This window comes from Leptonotus elevatus, chromosome 9 (genome assembly GCF_054856555.1).
Source record: "Leptonotus elevatus isolate MCC_2025b chromosome 9, RoL_Lele_1.0, whole genome shotgun sequence".
Taxonomy (NCBI): Eukaryota; Metazoa; Chordata; class Actinopteri; order Syngnathiformes; family Syngnathidae; genus Leptonotus; species Leptonotus elevatus.
The window spans coordinates 18,299,335-18,325,452 of record NC_141247.1 but is presented as its reverse complement, the minus strand read 5'-3'; the positions used below and the strand labels follow the sequence as shown (position 1 = coordinate 18,325,452).

General features: G+C 38.2%; 1 long non-coding RNA gene across 1 annotated transcript in view; it reads right to left on the bottom strand.

Moving 5' to 3' along the window:
• Positions 1–4,599: 4,599 nt before the first annotated feature.
• Positions 4,600–26,118, bottom strand: part of LOC147168648 (uncharacterized) — a 47,907-nt gene continuing 26,388 nt past the window's right edge. The window contains exon 3 of the long non-coding RNA XR_015095899.1: positions 4,600–4,745. This is a non-coding gene — a long non-coding RNA (uncharacterized LOC147168648). The remainder of the gene's footprint in view (positions 4,746–26,118) is intronic.

Genomic DNA, 26,118 nt, shown 5'->3' with positions numbered 1-26,118 from the left:
CGAGGACTTCACAAATAAAAAAAAAAAAATAAGCGGAGGACTTATGTATCATAATGTACTCCAGATAAATGCTATTAATTTGTACTACGCACAAAATAAATTGAAGAGGTGACAAAATAAGCGCTTTAGTTGTTGTTAGAAATAATATTTAGAGATGTCACAGGAATCATTTCACAAAAAAAATAAAAATAAAAAGACTTATTCAATAATTAACTCATGCACTCCCAGCCGTTTTCAATGAAGCAACACCCTTCGCTCCCGGCTGTTTTACTGGATTTTGACAGATTTTGCAAGGCCCACAGAATATTGTGTTATATTGCTATAAAAAAACATGGAACCTACCAAAAGAAAGATTAGAGTCTCTTCTTTCATCAGGAAAAAAAAAGAAGTATATTTCTATCTGTCTCCGTTTTGCAGCAATTAGCATGAGAATATAGCAAAGTTTCATCATTATTCACAAATCTGTGTAAAACAGTGGGGAAATAGCTCTTTGCATCATGGCCCTGGTTGATCTCGTATACTCTGCTGCCAACTGCTGGCCGTTTTTGTAATAACTGCCATTGCTTTGAGCATTCTCTTCAGTTCTGAGGCTGCATCAAAGCCTTCTGTATGCTCATGCATAAAAACACACATAAAAAACTTATAAATACGTCTTTGGGAGCATGGTAATAAAAATGGAACGTATTTTTACGTTTTGGGGAACAAATGAATTAATATGATATCATCTTGATGTTAGGCCGTCGACGTAATGGAGTACGGACACATTACGGCTGTTGGCCAGTCGGTGAGCATATATAGGCTATGTGTGCCCTCGCATCAGCAAAATTCATCCGCAGTCACTTACTGCATACCGTCTCTGGAGTACGCAGGAGGAAAGGCACTTAAGTGTTTGGGAGAATGCACATTCTGCCACATTTGACAGGCAGCACCCTCATTTAAGGGTTTGCCAAATTACTTAAAACACGTGATTACAAATGTGACAAAGAATTAACATTTCAGTCTTTAGTTCTAGCATGGTATTGTAAATTATGAGCTACATTTTTTTTGTTTATGCTCCTTCCCAGCTCTCCCTCTAATATGGTGTTCATAAAAAAAATATTTAACAACGGCCACAAAGTGTGTAATGCAAAGAAGAGAAAATATTTTGTTCTTTTCTTTTTCATTTGTACTGTGGAACCCAGCCGAGAAACAAAAAAAAAGGAAATGCGCAAGATAGCATCAGACTGGATTTGGATTACAGTCACATTTTGTCCTTTTTGTTTTTTTTTATACTTTCTTTATCACAGTTAACATCCGCTGCCCTCGGTACAAGTTGCAGGTGCTACATGCAAGAGCATGAAAGACATTTGGCTTCCGACAGCTGCGTGATAATTAGACTGACTGGTTTTCTTTGTGCATTTGTATTCTTGTCATTATAGATAAACATATATGTATTCAATCTTGTTGTATGATAAAATAACAAATAATTGCAACTGTGTTCTTGCATTGACCACATTGATAACCTCAAATAATCAGATTGCGCCCCACACTGTGAGATATGCATGTAATTCATCATGTGTCACTTTTCCGTTCTGACGAAATATTTAACATACACATTTACGGAGAGTCGATCTATATGAACGGACAAAACAAAACGACACGCTGCGAAATTGGTTTCATCAGAAAACCCCATCTGCAAATCGTGTTGTGTTTCTAAGCTAAAAACTGCACTTGCAGTACACGTGGGCTGGATGAACCATTTTTGTCTGCACTAATGGTAACCCTTTGGCAGCATATTAAAAATGACCCGATGACCATGGGCTAGGTCATTTTTCCACACTTTGAAGAATATGAGTTTCCTTTCTTGTCATCAGAAAAACAAACAAAAAAGGTCATTTTTCTAAAGACAACCGCACCGTCATCAGATCGGCGCCCTCCGCCTAACAATGACAATTCATCATGATTTTACCACAAGTCACTTCCTCTCAAAATTAGGGAACTTGATCTAAAATCGCCTATGGACAACTGTAATAACTTCTATAACTGCTGTCAATAACAACGTGAAAGCCAATATGTCTGACATCACTCAAAAATACTGCATATCTTGAGCGACCTCACATCAGTATAATTTGCTTTGCTCGAAAAATATTTTTACAACAACTACAACACACATTTGAGGTGAACCCGCATGCCAGAAGAGATTGTGTCACCGTTAAAGGAGACCTATTATGCATTCCATTCCCCCCAATTGAAATCAGTCCCTAGATTGCTGGGCTTTGAAATAACCATTTCAGTTAGGCAATTATTTTCCTTTTGAGCAACGCTAGAAAGAGTATGACAAACATATTCTGTTTTTTAAAGTTGGTGTCCAGGTGGGCCGCATGCTGCTGCTCTGACTCAGAGTTCACAGCAGGTCAACTCGGCTGCGTGTCAATAATGCTAACTATTTGGAGCGCCGCTGAGTTAGGTGAACCGCAGTACGACCTCCAGGTGGCTAAGGGAAGTTAAAAGGAGTTAAAAGGACAAAAATCAATAGGTTTCTCCGGGATAAGAGCATTCATTTGAACAGTACGTTAAATTCCAAAACAGAGCCATTACTGTGGGTAGTAACGCGCTACATTAACTCAGTTACATTTACTAAACAACTTTTTGGATAAATGGTTCTTCTAGAGTCGTTTTTAATTTTATTATTTACTCTGTGCTTGATTTGTTTTTCACAGAGTACTAACTCCAAATCAAGTACTCATTTGGATAGCAATTGTGTACTTTTACCTGAGTCACTTTATTCTTAACTAACAGTAGTCTTGAGTACAATTTTACTTTACCCACTTCTGATCATGATAGATGCAATCAGCATTTAGAAGAAAGTCATATGATAAATTCATAGCTTTCATTGCACGGTTTAATTTTCATAAGATATCATTTTTACATCAACTGCTGTATGATATCAGTGATTTCCTTCCTTCCCCTGCAGCTTTTTGAATATGTCAGCTTTGCAAAGGGAGCTCAAAACAACTCCTTGAGCTGCAGGTTAAAGCTTTATAGCTTAGCGAGCTACATCCACTCCTTTGAGCAGTAAGAGGAACAGACTTCTGGTTCAGATTCCTGGTCACTTGAAAAAGGATGATAGTGGCTCAGAGTCAGCGATCAGTGAAGCGCAGATGCACAGTGGCACGTTTATCTCAAAATGGAACAGAAAAGCAGGACAGAGGTATTTGAGCCCAACCGCAATCAGCACATGTACCCCTCATGGTGAAAGCAAAGATTTATTTTTCAAGGAACGTACAATCCAATTCTGACATTTAGCTATAATATATGAAAGCTTTTTTCTTTTCTTTTTTACGTGATTATTGATTCAAATCTGACTTTCAAATCATAGTATCATATTTGCAGAACGATGAAGGGGGGGGGGGGAAGTGTAGTCTTCTTCCTCATTGTATGCAGGGGCTCAAACAGGAATTTATTCTTTCTTGATTCTATTATTAGCACATGCACTCTAAAAACATTTGGGCTAAAAAAATAACCCAAATTGGGTCAAAAAGGGACTGATCCACTAATTTGGTCAATTTAAACCAACTTTCTGATTTTGGTTATGTTAGAGTGAACACTTTGAAAATAGTTAGGTTAAAAATAATCCAAACTGGGTCAAAAGGGACTGACCCAACTTTCTAGGTTATTTATTTAACTCAAAATGTATCTAGCACACAACAACCCCAAAAAAATGCACTTGATTTTTGTTATTTAAGAGTGAACACTAAGAAAAAAAAGTATTTGCTTAAAAATAACCCAAATGAACTAATCCAACTTTTTGGGTCAGTTAGTTTACCCAAGTTGGGTCAAGTGAATAACCCCCAAAAAATGCACTTGATTTTTGTTATTTTACAATGTAATGTTTGGTTGAAAAATAACCCAAATGAACCAACCCAACTTTCTGAATGAAGTTGGGTCACGTATATATTACCCCCCCCCACTCCTCCCAAAAAGGATATATATATATATATATATATATATATATATATATATATATATATATATATATATATATATATATAATATAAAAAATAAATACTGGTAAATAATTAAATCATTTGATCTTTATAATTTTAGAGTGAACAATTTAATTAAAATAATTATAAAATAAATTTATTTAAAATGTTTGGGGTAAAAAAAAAAAAGCGAAAGACACAACTTTTTGGGTTAAATTAATAACCCGCCAAAATTGGGTTGTTTTGTGGGTTATTGACTTGACCCAACTGATTGGGCTGTTTATTTAACCCACAAAGCTGAGTATGTCACTTTTTGACCCCATTTGGGTTATTTTTAATCACATTTTTAATCCAAAGAGCTTTTTAGAGACACATCTGAAGCTAAAGATTTGATAAACTTGTTGGTAAACTGCAAGATGATCCTAACTTTGAAATAAATGAATTCCTTGGTAATTGTCACACACCTACGAAAAATAACAATTGACAAACACATTATTCTTCCCACTTGACTTACTTGAGCACTGCATTCTTTTCAGGCAAGGCAGTGGCGATTCCCGGCGGATCGATCCCTCGTCATGCTCAGACTCTGAAATCTTTTCATTAAGACGACTCAAGCTGAGGTGTCTGTTTTCCCCTCCAGCAGGCAAGTTCCAGGCATCAGCCTGAGGATTGGTAAGCGATGTCAACGTCATATGGAGAAGCTTTAGTTGACTACACATACTGGTCCCGCTTTGGCAGTGGTGTCGCCTGTCGATTCGAGAGCATTTTTCCTTGGAGCGCCTGCAGAAAAAAGGGGGAAATCGCTTGTGGTGGCTTGATTGGCTCCATGCGCGTACTTGCTATAAACTACTTGTGAAGTCGCCATCACAGAGCAGGCAGGGCTCCCATTGGAAAAAATAATTAACAAACAAGAAATAATCCATCCATCCATTTTCATTACTGCTTATCCTCGTCTGTCTCTGGTGAGCGTATCCCAGATGACTTTGGATGAGAGGTGGGCAGCATGAAGGGGGCAAAATAAAACTCTGATTGTGATGCAGTTTAAATTACAACATCAACCATTTCATTTTTAATGAATAGCTTTCCAAAAATTTTCATCGAAACTAACCATTATCTTGTTAAAGTCCTAATCAGGGTTGACTGATGAAGTTCTTGTATTTAATCACATTTCTTTTTTTAGGCCCTAGAGTGTTTATGAAGAATAACTTTCAGTAGAAATCCCTTCCATCACACTAATCTGTGGTCACACTCTGCGCTGTATTAAAGCGAAGCTAAAACAGCAGCCGACGTGATGTGTTTTGATCCGGACAGTATACATCATACTATGTTATTCTATGCAGACGATTCCCAGGGGTGACGGTGTTGAGGGCATCTGTCTACTTTACCATAACTCTTCTTTTATCATGCCATGAGCTTTCACTGGGAATTGTCATTTGGATGCCGTTTCAAGCTTGTGAAAAGTCTCCCAGGGGGGGGGGGGGGGGGCAACATTGGTGTGTTGTTCTGAATCAAAATATTTACATTTATATTCTTATTTACAGCAAGTATTGTCACAATTTTTTGTCTTACTTTTTTGATTTGATTCATAAAACAGCGTATCCTAGATAAATTGGCCAAGCGAGCCACAAAGCCACATTTTTGGCCTCACAGTGGAAGTTTCTTTAGTCCAGTATTGACTGTCCTATCCAGTGTTGCCACAGTTACCGTGGAAAGTTAAAATTTGGTTAATAGTTACTTCATTGATAACTTGATATCAACTCATTCACTTGAAGCCATTTTCACAGAAGCAATTCCCTTCACTCCGGGCTGTTTTACTGGATTTTGGCAGATTTTGCAACAACCACAGAATATTGTGTTCTATTGCTATAAAAACATGGAACCTATCAATAGAAAGTCTCTTCTTTGATCAGGAAAAAAAGTATATTTCTATCTGTTTCTCTTTAGCAGCAATTAGCATTAGAATATAGCTAAGTTTAATCATTATTCACAAATCTTTTTAGAATTGCAATTGAGGTTTTTTTTCCACATGGCCCTGGTTGATATATTTTGCTCTGCTGCGTTTGTGTAATAACTACCATTTCTTCAACCGTTCTTTGCGGTTGAGAGGGTGCATTTAAGCCATCTCTATGCTCTAGCATAGCCCCCCCCCCCCCCACACACACACACACACAAAACGTCTTTGAGACACTTAAAACATTTAAACTAGAACGTATATTTATATGTTTTTGGGGAGCAAATGAGTGAAATGTAACTTTTAGTTGCTTTACTGATTACCTGGTTTTATATGACACTTTGGTTTATTATATTTAGTAAATGCAAACACCGCTATTTCATCAATCATTCAAGAAAACTTAGTAACCATTTGGCTGCCTGCTTTTGGCATTCTTTGCCGCTTAAATTTCTTACAGCACTACGAATGAGTCGTGTAGTTAGTTCGCAGGTCTTACCAAGTGGAATGAACCAGTTAGCAATTTTGTAAGAGAGGTGTATGTTTATCAGATAGTTCTATTTTGATTAATCCAACTTGTTAATGGACTTTCATAGAACAATGTATTTTATAGTGATATGACATTATTTTGTAAAAGAGACAGATTTAGATTAAACAAATGACAACTAATAACGCAAAGTGCCTTTGACAAGTCACTGCAAAGAGGACAGTAGAAATTTTAAGAAAAATATATATTAAAATGAGAAAATTATTACTCCAAATAAGCAAAATTATCTGCCAACAAGAAAATGTTACTTAAAATTAAAACTGTAAGATTTTGAAAAATAAGAAAAGCCTGCATTTTAGACTAAAAACAAGTAATATTGACTTTCAAAGCTGTAATATATAGAACTATTTTCTTAAAATACATACATATTTACTTACGTTTGACCCAACTTAACCTGAGCGTCAAGCAGGGATGTAACAGGTCCCATTTTATTGTACTGTATTTGGTATGACTCAGCCAAGGATTGAACCCACAACCTTCCAATCTCAGGGTAGACGCTCTACCAGTAGACCACTGAGCTGGTACTGCATTTACTGGAAAAATAAGCTGAGTAAATATAACGAAACGATTGAACTGATGATTTTTACAAGAAATATAAATGCTAAATTGCACTTTTGTCTGATTGTTTCCACACATATTTTCCCCATTTATATTATTAATAGATTATGAGGAAAATGTTTATTTTAATCCTCACAGTACATAAAACTGGCTGTTAACATTCAATGCCAATAGTGCTCGATCAAATGAGATAAGATAATTAAGTAATACGTATCTTAAATAAGCAGAATAATCTTGTCTGACAATCTTATTTTAAGTAAAATAGAGCAAAATAAGCAAATTTGGGTTCAATTTAAGAAACAATATCTTACTTAAGATTTCCTTTTTTTGCAGTGTGATTACTGGAAATAGCAACACGTTCGATTACTACTTACCAATAAAAGTTTTCATATCAGAGTACAAACTGGTCCTCTCAGGCCTGAATTTGTCTTTATTGATTCCTGAGGAAAAATAATGGTTGCTGTGCTACTAAATGTGTCACTGTGTTTACTAGCTAACGGGCAAGCTTTGTTGTGGTGCAGCGTGCATTTGACTTATTTCGACATTTTCGAAACACGCTTGTAGTGATGAGAAAGGAACAAACCAAAGGGACTATGCCGAACGGTGTCAAAGTGCACACTGCAAAGTGCGTCAATCCTGCGCTTGTTGTGAAACAACAATACAAATGGCCATAATGATAAACATCGGCACAGCTCTTATAAGAGCCGTTTTCTGCGAAAACCTTTTTGCCTGATGCTCAGTTGATCTCTGTCGGTGTGAAGAGAAGAATTACCATTCCATGGATGTGTACGATTGCTCTTGATGGTTAGAGCATGGAGGCCTCCTTGGGAGACGAGAGCAGCTGCACAGTAGTCGGAATCAAACATTCTGCAGCCACTGTGTGACTAACGTACGGCCGCGTACGGCCGCCATAATGTAATCTGACAACTCAACACCCGAGCCAATGCACAGCAGGCACAGCGTCTGGGATCGAGCAGCTTGATGGAAATGACAACATTTTGACTATATATGTACTGAAGGAAAAATATTGAACATCAAGCACGACACCGAGCAGCCATTGCCTCAGGAAAAAAATGTCACTGCAGGGAAGATGTTCTATTGATAAAACTGCAATCCGCGGAGTGGTGAGTGAAAATGATTTGCCTTGAAAGTGGTACTTCAGTTGCGCAATTTTCTCTTTTGCTGAAAGGTCGCTTAAAGCATTCGTCACCAGGAATGCGCCGGTGCTGTTGCTATGCAAGACCAATGATAGTTGCCCTATGACAGTGGAACCGAGACACTCGTCTTAAATTTCAAAGAAAACTCACATTCTGGATTCTGGGGAAAGTATGCCTTGAATGGTCCACAAAATGTAGGCTATCATATTGTGACACTGTGATAGTTTACCTAAATAGCTCAACTTTGAAGAAGAGCTTGCATTATCCAGCTTTGTTGTTGTCTTTAATGCTCAGCCGTTTATCTTGGCTTGGGACCAACACTGGAGCCCTGATGGCTTAAGTGCTGGGTCATTGGCTTGGAACCAAACCCACAGTGGCTGCATGGAAAGAATCATCAACTCTCACTCAGTATGGCCAGCCTTTTTTTTTGTGTGGAAAAGGGGACTTTGATTTTGATCTTCTGTGACTAGTGTTGTGCATTTGAGTCCCATTTGTTTATGCTGTTGACAAGAGGGAGCACTGAGTCAACATGGAGACTGTTACGTTAACTTCTCACTAGCTGCTGACTGGCTTGTCAGTTGTTATTAAAGAATAGTTGAATTTGTTTTACACTTGTCTGACACAATCTACATATCGATATAAACTGGTGTTCAACTTCTCAAACAGTGCTCATCTCATAAGAGTCCATCCCAGCCGCCGCATGTTTGTCCTGCACGTCATTCAAAATCCACAAATTGATAGACTCTCTCAACTGTATAACACAGTGCAATAAAGGGCAGTAAAGTTCGTCCCCGAAATGTCCCCTCTGCATCGCGGGTGAGCCGCTACGACAGCGGCGTGTCCAATTAAGCCACCATACATGTTTGTGACACTATTAAGTGTTAATTGTACCATATCCATAGTTAGTGGAGGACATTCACACTGCAAAAAACTAAAATCTTAAGTAAGATAACATTTCTTAAATTTAACCTCAATTTGCTTATTTTGATTTGAAAAGTTATTTTTTACTTAAAATGAAATTGTCAGACAAGATCATTGTGTTTATTTTAATATATTTATTACTTAATTATCTTATTTGATCAAGCAGTCTTGGCATTGAGTGTTAACAGCCAGTTTTAAGTACTGTGAGGATTAAAACAAGCATTTCCCACATTTTAAGATGGCAACTAACCAACATCGAAGGCCCTGAACTGGGGTTTCAAGAGTTTTCTTATTTTAAGATTTTGCATAACCAAGTAACAAGATAAATGGGAATCACACCGTGCTTTTCAGATCGGTGGTGCTGTGGCAATTTACAGGTGCTCGTCCAAAAAATTTTATATCCTCGGAAAGTTTAATAATTTCCGTAATTCCATTCAAAAACTCATACTTTTATAGACTATTGATTCGGGGTCCACAACTTGAGTGATTTCAAGTATTTATTTGTTTATTTTTTTACATTATTTGGGCATCCAGCTCATCAAACCCATGAAAACAGGATGTCAAAAAAATGTTTTATTAATGTGAAGAAATCACCATGCATACATCCCATTGTTTTGCATAGAAAAAAAAGATGGATGGATGGATGGAATTTTCAGAACGATATGTCAATCTTCAATAACTGGTTAGATTCCCTTTGCCTTAATTACTGCCTCGATGCGCCGTGGCATTGCCTGGGGGTCTTGGAAGCCCAGGCTTTCTTATTGCTTGCTGTCAAGCTCTTTGTTTTTGGGTCTGGTGGCCCTCATTTTCCTCTATAGTACTGTATTGTGGCCCTACTACCTAATACAGTACTACCAAGAGTACTACACGCACAGGCAGCAACGCAGCAAGCATCGCCGTGGTACACGCCCATTTCCTTATTTTTACGCAAGCGAGGCAAGAGGCGCCCACTGGACTTCACCAAAGTCATAAAAATACAGTATGTACATACAATAAATATGTTTTACAACAAGGCTGAACTATATTTACAATTTAAAAGGTACTTGTGGATGGTTTAAATTTGTGGTTTAAATAAAAAAATTGCGAGTGCACACCGCTCGTGTCTTCCCATTCACTTGAATGGGATGCTCGCATTGCAGTTAAATGAATGTAGCTGAGCTCTCCATTCAGAAATAGCTTTGCGAGCCGGTCGTGAAATCAAGATTGCAATATTTCATCCTCGGGGGTCCATATGAAATTGTAAATATGGTTCAATGTTGGCGCGACTTCTGTGCGGTGCGGCGGGGTTGTGGTAGCGTTCCGTGCGGTGGTAAATTGTATTTACTTTATGGTCGCGGATCTCCCCCCCAAAAAAAAGGTAGATCGGAGGAGGTTGGCTGCTTGAAAAGTAGATATTGGGGCAAAAAAAGTGTGGGCACCCCTGCTTTATATAAATTAAAATGAGAATAGGGCTTGCTAGTGGGCAGGGGTTGTCAACAGAGGGCCCATCTCCTGAAATGTGCAATCAGTCATGCAACACACAGCGTGCACCAGCCTGCCTGCATTCCGCTCGTTTGTCTTTAACGGGCAGTCGAAGCACGCAAGTGGCAATATGTAATTATTGTTTCACAGGCTGATGAAAACAACTCATAACTGCTGTATCTCTAATTACAAACACAAGTCGATTTAATTTTTGTGGGGGTTACATTTTCCCGTGACACCTTTTCTCAAGGTCAACAGGGAAATGGCGTCTGTAAAAACTATGCACTGAGTACCAACACTGTATTGTCTTGAGGATGGCAAAGGAAAGCACTGTAAAGAGTGTATGTTAAACAAATTGCAGTATGTGTGTCAGCTTGTGTTAAATAGAGCGCACCGCTGAAGAGGCATGCAATCTGCTGTCGCCTTTTGTTAGGGCCAGGCCGCCACTTATGAGTCATGACATTTAATATAGATTTTATATATTGCATACATTTTGGCCGTGATGGAAGTAAGGCGGACCATATTGTTGCCATTATTTGATGACATGTTGTTGACCACCACATGCCAGGGATGACCTTGACAAGGAATACAGATTGGGAAGCGTTTAGCTCAGCTATTTTGTCTGAAGCAACCCCCTTTGCTCCTGGCTGTTTTACTGGATTTTGACCCACAGCATATTGTGTTCTATTGCTATAAAAATATGGAACCTACCAAAAGAAAGATTAGAGTCTCTTCTTTCATCAGGAAAAAAAATGGATAGTTGTATTTGTTTCCGTTTCGCAGCAATTAGCATTAGAATATAGCTAAGTTTCATCATTATTCACAAATCTGTTTAAAACAGTGGGGAAAAGAGCTTGTTGCAACATGGCCCAGGTTGATCTCGTATACTCTGCTGCCACCTGCTGGCCATTTTTGTAATAACTACCACTCTTCAAGCGTCCCTCTTCAGTTCAGAGGCTGCATCAAAGCCTTCTGTATGCTTTAGTATAAATAAATAAATAAACATCAATTTTGTTTTATAAATACGTCTTTGGGAGCATGGTAATATTTAAAATAGAACGTATGTATACGTTTTTGGGAGCAAATGAGTTAAGCACATTAAATCAAAGCGACTCGGGCATTAAGCAGAAGGTTTAGTAAACCTAGAAATCTTTTTGAACACAGTCAAAAGACACTGCATATAAAAGTAGGCCATGCAAATCAGATCTTAACATGGTCTCGAGGCAAAATAAAACCCATTTCTGTTTTAATTACGACTGAATCAAATGTATCAGCAGCTTTTCTTTTCCAAACGTTATGTGAACTTTTTGAGAGCTTCCTAATTCCACTTTTATAGTAACTAGAATATTTACTTCCCTTTTGGCCGGCGTGGAATGGAGGTCAAACGTGAATCAGAGCTGCTTTTTTTTTTTAAATATAAAAATATTGCCTCAAAGCATCCAGCGGCTGAAGCAGTTAGAGATATGGTGGTGTGCCAAAAGTAACGTTCGCAGCATCGCCGCTAGCAGCCAGCGGCTTCCGTGGCATGCAGGGCTATTATTAATAAATACGTTGTCAGTGCGATCACCATCACCCGCTAAAAAATCCTACTCTGAAAACCGAGCCACAGGTGTTAAGCTCTAGCGGGAAATCCATTACAACTTCCCGCTATGTGGCCGTGCATTAGTCCTGTTTCCTCGCTACGGATGCTCTGTTTTGTCACTATGAATAAGAATATGTTCTTAGTGAACTCAGCCAGTAAATTAAGGATTTGGGAAGCTATCCATCATGTTGGTTTGGTGAGAACAGGTTGTTCTACACAACAGATTCATATATCTCCCTCAAGAATCAGTGCCACTTTGCACTGCCACTTTTTTTTTTCATAGAGAGAATGTGAGGCGGAACAAGACTAAAAGACCAAGTGGCATATTGTTTAGGCGAGACCACTCTTGGAGATAGTACCTGCAGGTTTGTCTGCGCACTCACTCTTCCCACCTGTGCCTTGTCAGGATGGAGACAGATGGATGGAGACAGCCAATGCATACTAATCCGGTCTTAAAAACACCTTTAAGGCCACAGTCGGAGAGAAGACCAGGCGGACTGCGGCGCCACGCTGCCTGTCTGATAAAACTATTAGTAAGCGTCATTCCAATGCGTAATTTGAGACATTAAATTCAAATTAAGTTGATGGTTAAATTCCCCTTTACTGATGCTTCAAATACATGTACAGGGAGTGGTTTGCAGAATGATACTGTCAAATAGTGTTTTATAGGTAGAAATTGAGTCAAATATGTAAAATCTAAAATTGTGCTCATTGGTATGCTAATCATTCAGTTGCATGCTATTTACATTTGCAGTGGCTTGTTAGAAATAATTTGCATATTGTCATTTTGAGTCACTTGCTTGGATTACTAAACAACTCACCATACAGGTTATTATTATGCATTTTATTACTTTCATTTACCGTTAGACATCAACATGAACATGTCAGCACTCCAAAATCCTTTTCAATTGCTAATTTTATATGCAAAAAAAAAAGAAGCTAATTTATTACACCTACCAACAACAATGGTTACATCATCTTCCCAAACTCCAAATGTAATACCAATACCACATTTATGAAATGTTCTATATTCTTCAAAAAAACATCCAGACTTTCAATCTTGAGGCAAGATAACACTGCACGACTCCCGCAGAGTGTAGTTAGAGGTGGAGTTTTACAGCATTTCTCAGACTGTTCAAGATTAGATGTGGTCTCAAGCTGTTTAACACTTTGAACAGGTTAAATGACACTCAAAAATAACATGACAACGTGGGGACAGACCAATTGATTTGGGGAAAATACATTAAAAAAAATACATTAACTCATTTGCTCTCCAAAACGTGTATATACGTTATATTCTAAATGTTCTAAGTGTCCCATATTTATACGTATTATATGGGAGGAGGGTTACGCTAGGGCATACAGAAGGCTTTGCTGCAGCCTCTTAACTGCAGAGAACAGGTGAAGCAATGGTAGTAATTACAAAAACGACCAGAATGTGGCAGCAGAGTATAATAGATCAACCAGGGCTATGTTGAAAACACGCTGATTTACCCACAGTTCTAAACAGATTTGTGAATAATGATGAAACTTAACTTAGCTATATTCTAATGCTAATTGTTGCGAAACGGAAACAGATAGAAATGTATGTTTTTTTTCCTGATGAAAGAAGAGACTCTAATCTTTATTTTGGTAGGTTCTATGTTTTTATAGCAACAGAACACAATATTCTGTGGGACTTGCAAAATCTGTCAAAATCCAGTAAAACAGCCGGGAGTGAAGGAGGTTGCTTCAGTGAAAATGGCTGGGAGTTATTTGGATATATAAGGTTTCTTGTAACTATCATATACTACTGTACTGTACTGTACTACTGTAACTATCACATACTGCAAAAAAATAAAAATAAAAATAACAAAGTGTTCCCTTAATTGTTTTGAGCAGTGTATATGCTATGTATATATGTACTGCAAAAAAAAATATATCATAACAATTCAGGGAACACGTTGTTTCTTAAAAATTTTTCAGCAGTGCATTTTTAAGATTGTGACAATTCATCCAATGAAATGTTTTATATAATGATTTAGAGGGATTGTCACATGCAGTTGTCATATTTATCAATGAAATATGATGATATCCACCACACCAGCAGGTTTACACTTTTTTTTTCCCATTGAAATATATTAACCAATTTATCGGATCAATAATGAAATAAGTCCAAGCATACAAAGAATAAGGGGTAGGATTATATACGTTTTCAACTTCTTCCTACTCCCTTTTGAACATGTAAACTATGATAAGATTTTTCTTTCTTCTTTTAAATTAAAATTTTTGTTCGTCTGCTACTTGTTTATATGTTCAATAAACAAACACACAAACATATATCTGGGGAGCGCTAAATCTGACTGCGCCTTGATTAAATCCACCAGAACTGCGTTACACGACCTGCATTACTAGTTAGATCTGGTTTTACCGAGTCTACTGTCTCATCTACTTTGTGTCACCAATTTGCTGGATGTGCTGGAGGCGCGGCACCGGAGTCTGCCAGAAAGCCGACTGTACCAAATTCATAAACACACTAAACTAGACTTGCCCAGTCACGTTGCACATAGGACCCGTAGTTTCAGTTGTTGTTTTTTTAAGCATTTTCGTTTTTATTTTAATTCATTAACATTTTTATTTTATTTCATTTAACAAAACTATTTTCAATTTTAGCTTTAGGTACTTTTATAATGGTTTACTATAATAACCTTGGTTGTCATTCAAATGTATTCAAGGTCGTAATACGCCGTTATGTTCGCAACAGGGAAAGGCTCTGACTTTATCTTTTCCAAATCTATGTTTTCAATAAACTTTTGATATAAAGACCAAAACATCCCTCTACCTTGAAATGGCATGAATGAGTAAATCCTCACTGGTGAGTACTTCTGCGGGACGTGTGTTGGTTGCTGTGTGCTGAAAAGGGACTGCTGTTTTATGTAGCATTCCCAGGCATCCAAAAGAGCCCACTGGCATAAAAGCATGTGTCATTATTCTGCTCTTATGGGGAGAGAGAAAATATTCCCATCCATCAGCCTGAAATGTGTTCCAATGATGGCAGCTAGTCTATGTCCCTTAACACTTTGCTGATAAATATTTACCCCCTGTAAATATTTGAGGGCAGAACATTGTGCAGTTCCAATCACATTGCACCTTTCATTATTTTTCAAAGGCTTACCGAATCAATCTCTGCACACTGTGCCGAGATGCGTTTAATTTTCCGCTGCTATTAATCTCCGGCCCAATGAGATGATTAATTGCGTCGTAATAAAGGGTTGTCATTGTTGGAGCTCGGGGGGGTCTTTATCCAGAAAGCCCCACAGCCACATTTACATTTAAATGCGTTCATGGCTGCCATTTTCTTATCTGCTCCATATAGGTTAGGAGGAGCAGGATGGGTTCAAGGGAGAGCCTGTCAGATGTTGGTCAATGAATGGGCTTTTGCTTGCTTACGGTAGCGCAAATCTCATGCAAACAAAGGAGTAGAACACGTTTGTCCTATAGTTTCAGTTTGGTTTTTTTTACATTCAGTTAGTCTTATACAACGCCGTAATAGGGCCGCAAGTAAAAAAATTTTTTTAGAGGGCGGGGACAATATTGAGAGAAGAAAAAAAAATCGCATATTTGCCACTTTATAAAGTGGCAGATTTGCGATAAAAAAACAACAACTCAGAAACTTACGAGAAATACACGTAGCGTACAACTCGGATGTTTGTGCCAATACTTTTCGGTCGGGTTTTCAAATAAGTACATAGTAATTGCTTTAACCATATCATGTTAAGCATTCACACTTTGAAGCGTTGGGTGCTGCCAGCGACAGACGCCTCGCTTTGCGAAGGGCCACACCCTGAGGATCAAGCATTTAAGTAAATGTGTTAAAATAAATATTTACTTGTACATTTATGTTTCCAGAATTATTATTTACACATTCATACATTTTTTCGTACAAGTAGCTAAGTTGATGTGTCAAATCATCATGTGTCGAATATACTTGTATTTACCTAAAGTATGCTAGCTTCTGATTAGTTAGTGTTTAGTCAGCTGATAGGGGATCAGAAAGTGTTGTCGCTCTAGCTGCCGTGCATAACGAGTAAAGTTTCAATTAAGAATGAATCCATCTCCATCCTGCCTTTTCATTTTATAAACAGTGCACCATTAACCACCAACGAATCCTCACATTAGACTATAGCTACGCTACGTGTATTTCTTGTAAGTTTTTTTTCTGCCACTTTTTTATAAAAACTCGCAAATTTGCCACTTTATAAAGTCGCAAGTGGCAAATTTGCGAGTTTTTTTTTTCTTAAAATATTGCCATTTTCTAAAAAAATATATATATATTTATACGTGGCCCTAATACGCCATCGTAGTTTTAATTATTTTTGCATTTTTAAGTAATTTTTTTGTTCATTCAAAAATGTTTTAGTATTAGTTTTAGTTTAGTTTTGTTTGTTTGTTTTTAATGGCATATTTGTGGAGTGCATAATAACAATAAAAAAAAATAATAAAAACTTAACTACTACTAAATTCTAGTGTTGTTCCAATAAAGTTTTTGGCCCCCCAATACCGAGCTGATTTTCTTTGTTGTGAACAACAATAAAACAATTTAATTTTTTTTACTTTGGGAAACAATGATCAACATTTTTGACGTTTTTCCTCACATTACAGACCAAACCAGTTACACTGACAATTTGAATTAATGTTTAGTTTATAAAAAAAAAAAAAAAAAAGAGTAAATTTAAACATTGTTTTTATCCGATTACCGAAATAATCGTTAGTTGCAGCCTTAGTTATTTCATTAGCTTTTGCTAAACCTTGTACAAGTGCAGACAAACGCTTGTAAAACAAGATGAGTGTAGCACTTTCATAATAAATGTGCTGTGACATTACTTTTGGGGATTGTGGGTCCAGCGATTGCCCGTTAATTGAATTAAAAACCTGCATCATTTAGTGTTTTGAGAGGTTCAAATACACTTTTAAGACTGTGCTGCACCTGAGGAAATAAATGATTCAACCGCTGCGCTAACTTATTCATTTCCATTGATGCAATCCATTCATCTTCACTCTAAACAATTAAGATGTCGTTTCAAATAAGCAGATCTATCCTTGAGGAATGACATAGAGGCAAGGGAGTACTTAGGGAGGGGAACTTTACATTTTTTTATACCCTTGGAGTATAGCAATTCATTTGACCTCCAAATGGCTTTAGAGGGAATCGCATTGAGCCATGTAAAGAGAAATGGCTTGTGTTAATGCAGAGCTACGCCGCTTGAATACAGAACAGACCCCAAAATATGTTTGGCTTATGGCTTGCCTGCTAATAATGAAGTCCTGCTCACCGGTGCTCCAAGACGAGATAGATGGATGCGGTCTGCTTGTCCACCAATGCAGCCCCTACATTCTTTCACGCTTCTTTATCACCCCTTCTTTTCTTTTTCTCACTCAATCTCACCTAAGCATATTTTCTGGCTTCTATCACACAAACCTGCCACAAATTCATTTAACAAAACTCATGATGGAGGGGAAAAAAATGAAATGGACGAGTTTTAATAAGGGGGAGAGGTAATTTGAAAAGTCTTAGGATGTGTTTGGGAATTTATCAATAACAACCAGCTGGGATTTCATGCATGAGAGAATTTGGTGTAATTGCCTGCACATCCCTGATAGAGCTTCCTCTTCAACAACAAAAATATGCTCTTAATATAAAAAAGGCTGACACTACTTACCAAGTCCATCCTTTTAGTTCTCTTCAAAGAGTTCATAAAAAAGGGAAGATGGCTGTTGTTTTTGACCTCTTAAAAAGTGCCTTTGGATTTATTTACACTGTTTTTTGTCAAAATGAATTAGTTTAGTCATTTGAATCTTATTATGTATTGCTTCTACCATCTGCAGACAGCAAAAGCATCATCCCTTTATTTACACAGCTGCAGGCATTTTTTATGTGTAAGGTGTTGATTAGGTATTGGCCTTTATTTGTACAAACCATTTCCCCCAGTACACTTTTATGTTAAGTTACAACCATAAATGCTGTGCATGTTTAATAATGTACGTTTACTGGACAGTCACGTACCTTCAACATAAAACAGTCCGCAACATAACACTGCGAGCAAAGCGATAACTCCAATGTTAATTGCCAGAAAATCCACATAAAGTCAATAAATTGCGGTAATTAAAGTTACCTTACCTCTGTTTTTCCTAAAAGGCAAAAAGGAAGCATCTAGAACAGCCACAAAATTAGGACTTTCACAAATGAATATCCAATATAAGAATTATACGAAAAAATGCTGCTTTTACAACTATAATTACGTGATTCACAGAGAGTTACTGTAAAATCACACACAAAATAATAATTAAAAAAACATTTATTTTATTTTATTATACAGGGGCCTTAATAAGAAATTACAAATGGAAGAAGAAAAAAAGAAGACATGTACCAATACCTAAGCAGCACCTAGGGGTTGTTCAAAAAATAAAAATAAAAAAAGATCACGGATTCATAGATCATTTCATACACATCGTAACTTGCAGTCGGTTTTGGATTCCACACCCAAATATTTGTTAAAAAGAGCTGTCAGATCGAACTTAACAAAAAATACGTGTTATAAAGGATAGCATCAAATCAGGGAGCCATATTATGCACAAGTACAGAGAGAGATTTTGGTGGTAGCGTATTATACACGGGTGCATATTAGTCAAGGCATTTTACGGTATTGCCTTACAATATGAAAAGGGTGTGCATCATAATGAAACCTTTTCCTAATATTTTAACTCATTTGCTCCCAAAAACGCATAAGCAAATTAAATTTTAAATATTGCCATGGTCCCAAAAACGTATTTATAAATAAATAAAAATCCATAACAATTGTATTTATTCATTTTATGCTAGAGCAGAAGGCTTTGACGAGGTCGCTTAAAGCAATTGTAGTTATCACAACAATAAACAGCCAGCAGGTGGCAGCAGAATATAAGACATCAACCAGGGCCATGTTGCAACAAGCTATTTTCTCCAGTGTTTTCAACAGGGTTGTGAATAATGATGAAATGAAAACAGATACAAATATACTTTTTTCCCCTGATGAAACAAGAGACTCTAATCTTTCTTTTGGTAGGTTCCATGTTTTTATAGCAATAGAACACAATATTCTGTGGACTTTGCAAAATCAGTCAAAATCCAGTCAAACCACCGGGAGCGAAGGGGCTTGCTTCAGTGAAAATGGCTGGGAGTGAATGAGCTAATCAAATTCAGTAATATAACCAACAATATGTGGTTGATTGCTGTGCTGCTTCTTCCCCCAAAGAAATTGCAAACTACAGTTCACTGATTTAATCGATCATTTTCATTCATATACCACCATCCATAAACCTGTGTTGAAACTTTTCCAAGAACAACATCGAGATGAAGTTTCTTGTAAAAAGTGTTTCACGGCACGCGTAAAACTAAATGATCACCACCAGCTGTTCAAGCTGTTTGTCTCGTCCTTGTTGACGGCGAATAAAAGCTTGGACTGTGCTCGTGCCGCCGTAAAATGCCGCATGAATTCTCATGAATGCTAAGGTCACGGTCAATAGTGGCGTAATCATCCAAACCAGAGATTGGATGTCTTTTTGTGTGATTGTCAAGCAGAGGGAGGCGAACGCTCTCCACCGCAAAGGGACCCAAAGCTTGGAATCTGGTAGTGTATTACTGAAAGAATAACCCACGCTGCCACCCCTGCGATCAAAATTGCTCGGGAGGAGATTGCTGGAGGAGGTTGTGTCTGTCTGTGTGTCCCAGTTCTATATTTTGTTCTCTGCCCAAGGTGCTTCACTGATCTCGGGCCAAGAGCTGTGTGAAAAATTCTGCCAACTCATAGAGGATGATTGCTAGAGGAGGAGAAATACACTCAATTCATTCCACCAGAGAACCGGTGCATAGAAGAGACGCGCAGAAAGGAGAAAGGCAAAAAAAAAAATGAACTAGTATATGAGAATAGAAGTTGTAGCCTCTTATCTGCTCTTGTCTTCATCTGCTCTTCCCTAGATAAGTACTACATATGTGTCTGCTCCAACAAATGACTGCCAGAACCTCACGTTCTCTTGAGGACTTGCGGGTGCTGCTGCTTGATTGGCCTTAGAACCCCCCGGCATGCTTCCAAGCCTTAACAATTTCTCTACCAAGCCTTAAAAGATGTTGTGGTGGAGAATCCAAGTCACTCGGAAGGCGGGCTTGAAGCTTTAAAGGTCATAGAGTCAGCAATTATGCATCCATCAGTAAACAAGCGAGCCATCAAAGTGTGTTCACGTGCCTACATGGTTACCAACTCACTCAGCAAAAGCCACTCCGCATACACTGTCAGCTGCTAAATTGTAAATAATTCAAGTGTACTGCATAGTGCCTAACACATGTATTAGACCACACCCCCAATATATGGTTTAAGCCACAGTTGCCCTAAATTAGCAGCACTGGTAATTACCAGAATTTAAAAATTCCTCTCAAATTTGTTTTACATTGTGAATCTGGCAACTGCTCAAACATATTTGCAAGTATGTTAGAAGGTTAAATCTACACAATTGGCCTACAATATACTAGAACATTAGAAAAAAAAAGTCAGTATTTTGGGGTAGGGGGGGGGGCATTTTTTGTATTTATTATTATGTCTGCAGTGCATGATTTCCCTTCATCATTTTTCCCATAACGCCACAGGGAATGCAGAAGTCAATACTGCATACATATCAAAAAAAATTATATTACGAATGAATAATGTTTACTTACTCAATTTTCGAACATATTTGTATAATGTAGGCCCAAAAAAAGCTTCTTCTTTTTTCTTTTTACTTGCGCATATGCAAGTCAATACCCCGTGACGGAACTCATGCACTCCATGCTTAAAAATGATAAATAAATAATGTTTACCGAGTTAATTTTATAATTTTAATTCATAAAATATAGGCCAAATATAGGCCACTATGTACTGTATTCCGTGTCAAACACTGAACCATGAACACAAAGCTTCTCCTAACATATTTTTTTTTGTGCCGTTCAAATCTACTAGATATTTTTCAAGTCCCTGCGCACTTGGGATCACAATACGCCTGACATCACAAACATATCGAAGGCAAATGTTATCTTAGTCACTGATGTGAACACAATGGCTTTTTTTTCTCACTTTTTTTTTTTACGGCGTGGCCGTTTGCAAAATGGTATTTTGTCTTGAGTCAGGGAAGATTGAAAAGCATTTACCTCCATGCAATGTGCTCCTGAAAAAGCTTGCCTTTGCAATATGTCTTCATAGTGAAACTGCCATCACTCTACAAGATGTCAATGTTTTCCTGCTGTACAAGTGTAGCCTTCTTGCTTCTGCTTGTTGATGTTCTGCAGTGAAGTCAAGCTTACCTAAGCAAAACTCACTATGGATTATGGGTCAATCACTTTTCCTGCATAGAGGAGAGTGTGACGCAGGTATGTCGTTTCTCAAACTGTGCTGACCAAATCGACAAGAGGTTGTCTTGTAATCTGTGCAGGGTTCAATGGAATGTCAACATTATTTAGGCATTAAGGATCAAATGGTGCTGATTTGTCAGAAAGTTGAGTCTTAGCTGGAGGTCATGGCACACACTAACAAACGAGACTATTCTGAAGTGACCAGAACATCAGTGGAAGGAGCTGAAACATGCAGTGTGGAAAAAGCACCCTTCAAATATGAGGCAGCTGGAGTCGTTTGATCATGAGGAATGAGCGAAAACTCCATTCGACAGGTGCAGAAGTGTCACAGAGTAACAGAAATAAAGCAAAAACAAAGCAATGGAAGAATATACAATATAACAATCTTTTAAAAGGAAGAACCTCCTGCAAAAAATAATGTTTGCTTTTAAGTTTTTCCATTTTACTTGTGTTGGCCTTGACAAGTACTTAAGTGATGGGAGGTTCAATGTGATCAATTGATTGAGCAAAGATGGAAGCTAGCGTGTCGAAAGCTTCCGTCAAGGCAACTTTGTAGCTGGAGCACATCATATTTTCTAGGTCCTCATTTGTTTTGAAGGACAAGAGGCCAACCTTGTGTAATCAAGGTTTCGTTTCAAAGCAGTAACATTTTTGTGTTAGCAGAAAAGTGTTCAAATGTGGAAAAGGAAGCATTTTTTATTTTTTTTTTATCTTGAGGGATCATTTAGGGCAAGCGCTTATTTAAAATGAGAGCGAAAATGAATAAAAGTTACATTCAAGAGGAGAATCGTTTTTAACTATATTTGTCGCAAACTGAAGGTTTCCATGGCGTCGGAGGCAAAAGATGGACTGAAGCGCAAGGAAAGTCCAAAATGAATGTTCAAAGAAACATAGAATAAAGAATGCAACGTTATACCATATACCAACCAAGACAGAAAGAAACTAGGAAGTAAATACAAACAATCTGGATGCTGATTGGTTGTCACAAGGGACAGGGCTGATGAGAACATGTGGAAACATAAACCTAACAAGCAAGACTATTCTGGAAAGATGTATCGGACAAATTGAAAGTGGTGGTCTTGCTCATTAACTCATCCAACATATCTTTGGGGGATTTTGTCTTAAGTTACTAATGATGACCAACATCGAAGGTTTATACTTTATATACTGGAATTTCCGTATTTACACTGCCTGTGAATTTTTTGCTATCCATCCAGGTCTTTTCATCCTCATGGCACTGCATCAACTGGACTGTTCTGATTGGCCTGACAGAAAACCCGCACACACTGACCAGTACTTACTCTTTGACTCACACCACCCACTGGAACACAAACCGGCCGTTATTAGAACATTCCCACCAGCCCACAAGCAAAAGTGAAAGAGCATCGGCACCTGAGGGAGGCCCTCAAAACATGTGGTTACCCCACAGCTGCTTGCTTGTAAAATGCGCATCTAGTTTGAGATGCAACAACAGAAGAAGGAAGAGTGCCAGACACAACATGATGATCATTCCATATGTATCAGGTGCGCCTTTGAAATACTGGAGTATTTTTAACCGACTCAAAATTATGCTACACTTCAAACCTGAGACAAAGGCTAAGACAGCCCGTACCCAGGAAAACAATCTGCTGTATGCTGTCAAGTGCGGTGAGGAATGCACTGCTGTAACCAAGCAAGCTCTGAGCAGGCGCATGTCACAACATAGACAAGGCTAACTCTTCAGGTCAAGACTTAGCTGTCTACCTGCGCCTCAAAAGAAATACAGAACTGCAAAAATGTGCATATTCTGGACAGAGAAGATGGATGGAAGAAAAAAACTCTCTAAACAGAGGAGGCTTACAACACCGCTGATCGTTCTTTCATTCCATCCAAAGAAAGTAAATAATTTACTCTTGAACCAACAACAAACAAAAACAGCAGCCTTTTGGCTTTCAGGTGCCTCTATCACTATTTTTTTACAACTGAATGAAAAATGTACAAGGTGATTTGAACCAAACAACTGTTGTTGGCGCTCGAGGCCTCTCTTCAATGTGTCCTAACGAATGTCGATTTGCATCCCAGAAGAATGTGAACATTTGTGGTTTGGGGTGAGCCGAAATTACCCCGTTAACACAGAAAACGCAGTAAAGGGTTTTAATTGTGATGTTTTTCATTATATTTAGTTTTTATTTCGTTTTGGCATTTTTTGGTGTAATCCAGTTATTCTTAATTAAGTATTAGAGCAATTTTGTTACTTTGCATTACTTGTCAACCCCCCCCCCCTCCCCAAATGCTCCATTTTAGTTTTTAGTTGTTTGGGGGGGGGGGGGGTAGTATTATTGTTAATTTATTTATTTTAATATAGGAAGTATTAGGTGAGTTTAAGATTAAAAAAACAAAACAAAACAAAACAGGTCACTAAGTATTGTGCAATAACTAAATGTGAACTAAAATTCTCAAACAACTGTTTGACCTTCATTCTTTTGCAGCTACAGATGTACAGCAATACCAGAATAAATTTTCTCACCATGTAAGATGTCGTTTCAGTTAAGTTTCATTTAAAGAAAAAAAAAAGTTTTTTTTTTTTTTTTTTAAACCTTGGCATAAACTGACGAAACATGCTCGGATAAGATGCGAAACTTCTTCCAAGACAACCAAAACAGCCCGCAATGGATTTACTTCCCTGCAAAGGAGAACTCTCGTACACTATAATGGAAATTAGGGAATGTGAAAGCATAAACAAAAAGATCCTAGTTGATTGAGCCATTACAAATCAGTGAGTGGATAATTTCCGCTGGCTCCATCTTGCGTGTTGACTGCAATCACCTTCTTTATGAATTGATCAACAATGCTTGAAGCTTCAATAGCAGAACTCTCATCTCATTTTGAACCTGGGCCATGACAAGCAAATTGCTGCTTGCAGTATCAGGTAGCACTAATGAATGGCCTGTGCATTTGCATTTGCACAATTAACTTTCATTGGCAAGTACTGGCTTCACTCTCTCTTTCGCTTTTTTTTTTTAATCTGCCACATAAAAAAAAAAAAAAAAAAAAAAAGAACACTTAACTCTTTGACTGCCAGACGTTTTCAGAAAAGGGATGCCGCCAGTGCCAGCCGATTTAAGCATTTTGACTGATTTTCAAGGTCCACAGAAAATGTTCTGTTTGGACTATGGAAACACACGTACTACCAAATGAAAGATTGGACTTTCATCTTTCATCAGAAAAAAAGAGTTTGTTTCTACCTTATTCCGTTCTTTAGTAATCAACAATAGAAAATGGTTAGTTTGACCCAATTTCGCCTGTGTTGGACCAAAATACGGAGAAATCAAGCTTTTAGTGAAACGATATTATTTCATGCATTCTAGTGAATTTGACACTTCTTTTTGTCCATGAATGATGCCACAAACACCTAAATAGTGCTTTACTTCTATAAAACACTACCACCAAGAATGAAAAAGTGTTTTTTGATAGCAAAATACGTTTATTTACATTCAACAGTGTAACAATTTGACAACAATTTGGCAAACTATTTACAAATGTGTGCAACTGTGGTGCTATTTACAAATATGTGGATGTTTCAACGACAGTTTTTCTTTTTGTAACACTCTCCTGCGTGCAAAGAGACGCAACAGCATTTGCACAACAGATTGCCTCTTCGCGTGCGCCACTTTCTTGCCGGCCGTTTTTTTCCGGGGAATAGCAAGTATATACTGCAGTGTGTCATCAAGTCTAATATCAGGATCATGCTACGGTTACGTTACGGTTTCGTTACGTCTCGCTTCCCCGTGTCCTTCAGTTGCTATACCGGGTGGTAGGAGATGTTCTGATCCATTTTATCCACTCCATTCATGGTGGCATCGTAGTCCAGAAACAGTGTCTTCTCCGTGATCAGACTGTACCCGCTCCTCCGATGAATATGCATTGGACTCGGGGTACTCTTCATTGTCCGATCGAATGTCCGCTTGTGCAGCTCCGCGTTTTCCGGCCTTAGCAGCGCTAGCCGCGCTAAGCCGGTGAGGCTTACTACGTGTTCATAACAGTCACGCCAAAGCTTCCAACTTTGGCGTAGAGCTCGGAGTCCTCCTCATCATCATCATCAATCTGCATTGGTCGATGCCAACTCTCCATCGCCCGATCGAATGTCCGATTGTGTAGAAGTACCCGGCCGGCTATTGTGCGCGTTTTCCGGCCTTAGCAGCGCTAGCCGCGCTAGCCGCGCTTACCGGTGAGGCTTACTACGTGTTCATAACAGTCACGCCAAAGCTTCCAACTTTGGCGTAGAGCTCGTTGTCATCATCATCGTTGACATCAATGCGCTTTTTAGTATTGATTGATGCTTTCCGTCTTTGAAAAAAATGCTCAAGCGTGAGCTGCTTGCAACCGGTTGCTTGGTCAGCCATTGTGGCTTCATCAGCCATTGTCTCCTCAACACTCTAGCTCCGCCTCACGTCTTCTACTGACGCCCACGGTGGGCGGCCCATCCAACCTTGTGCAAAGAGAGTCATCGCTGCCCTCTAGGGGCCAAAACGAGTCTTTGACTAATCAGATCTGCCTGATACTTTCAGCACAGCTGCCCAAGGCTTTCCTGCACCCGTTTTTGAAA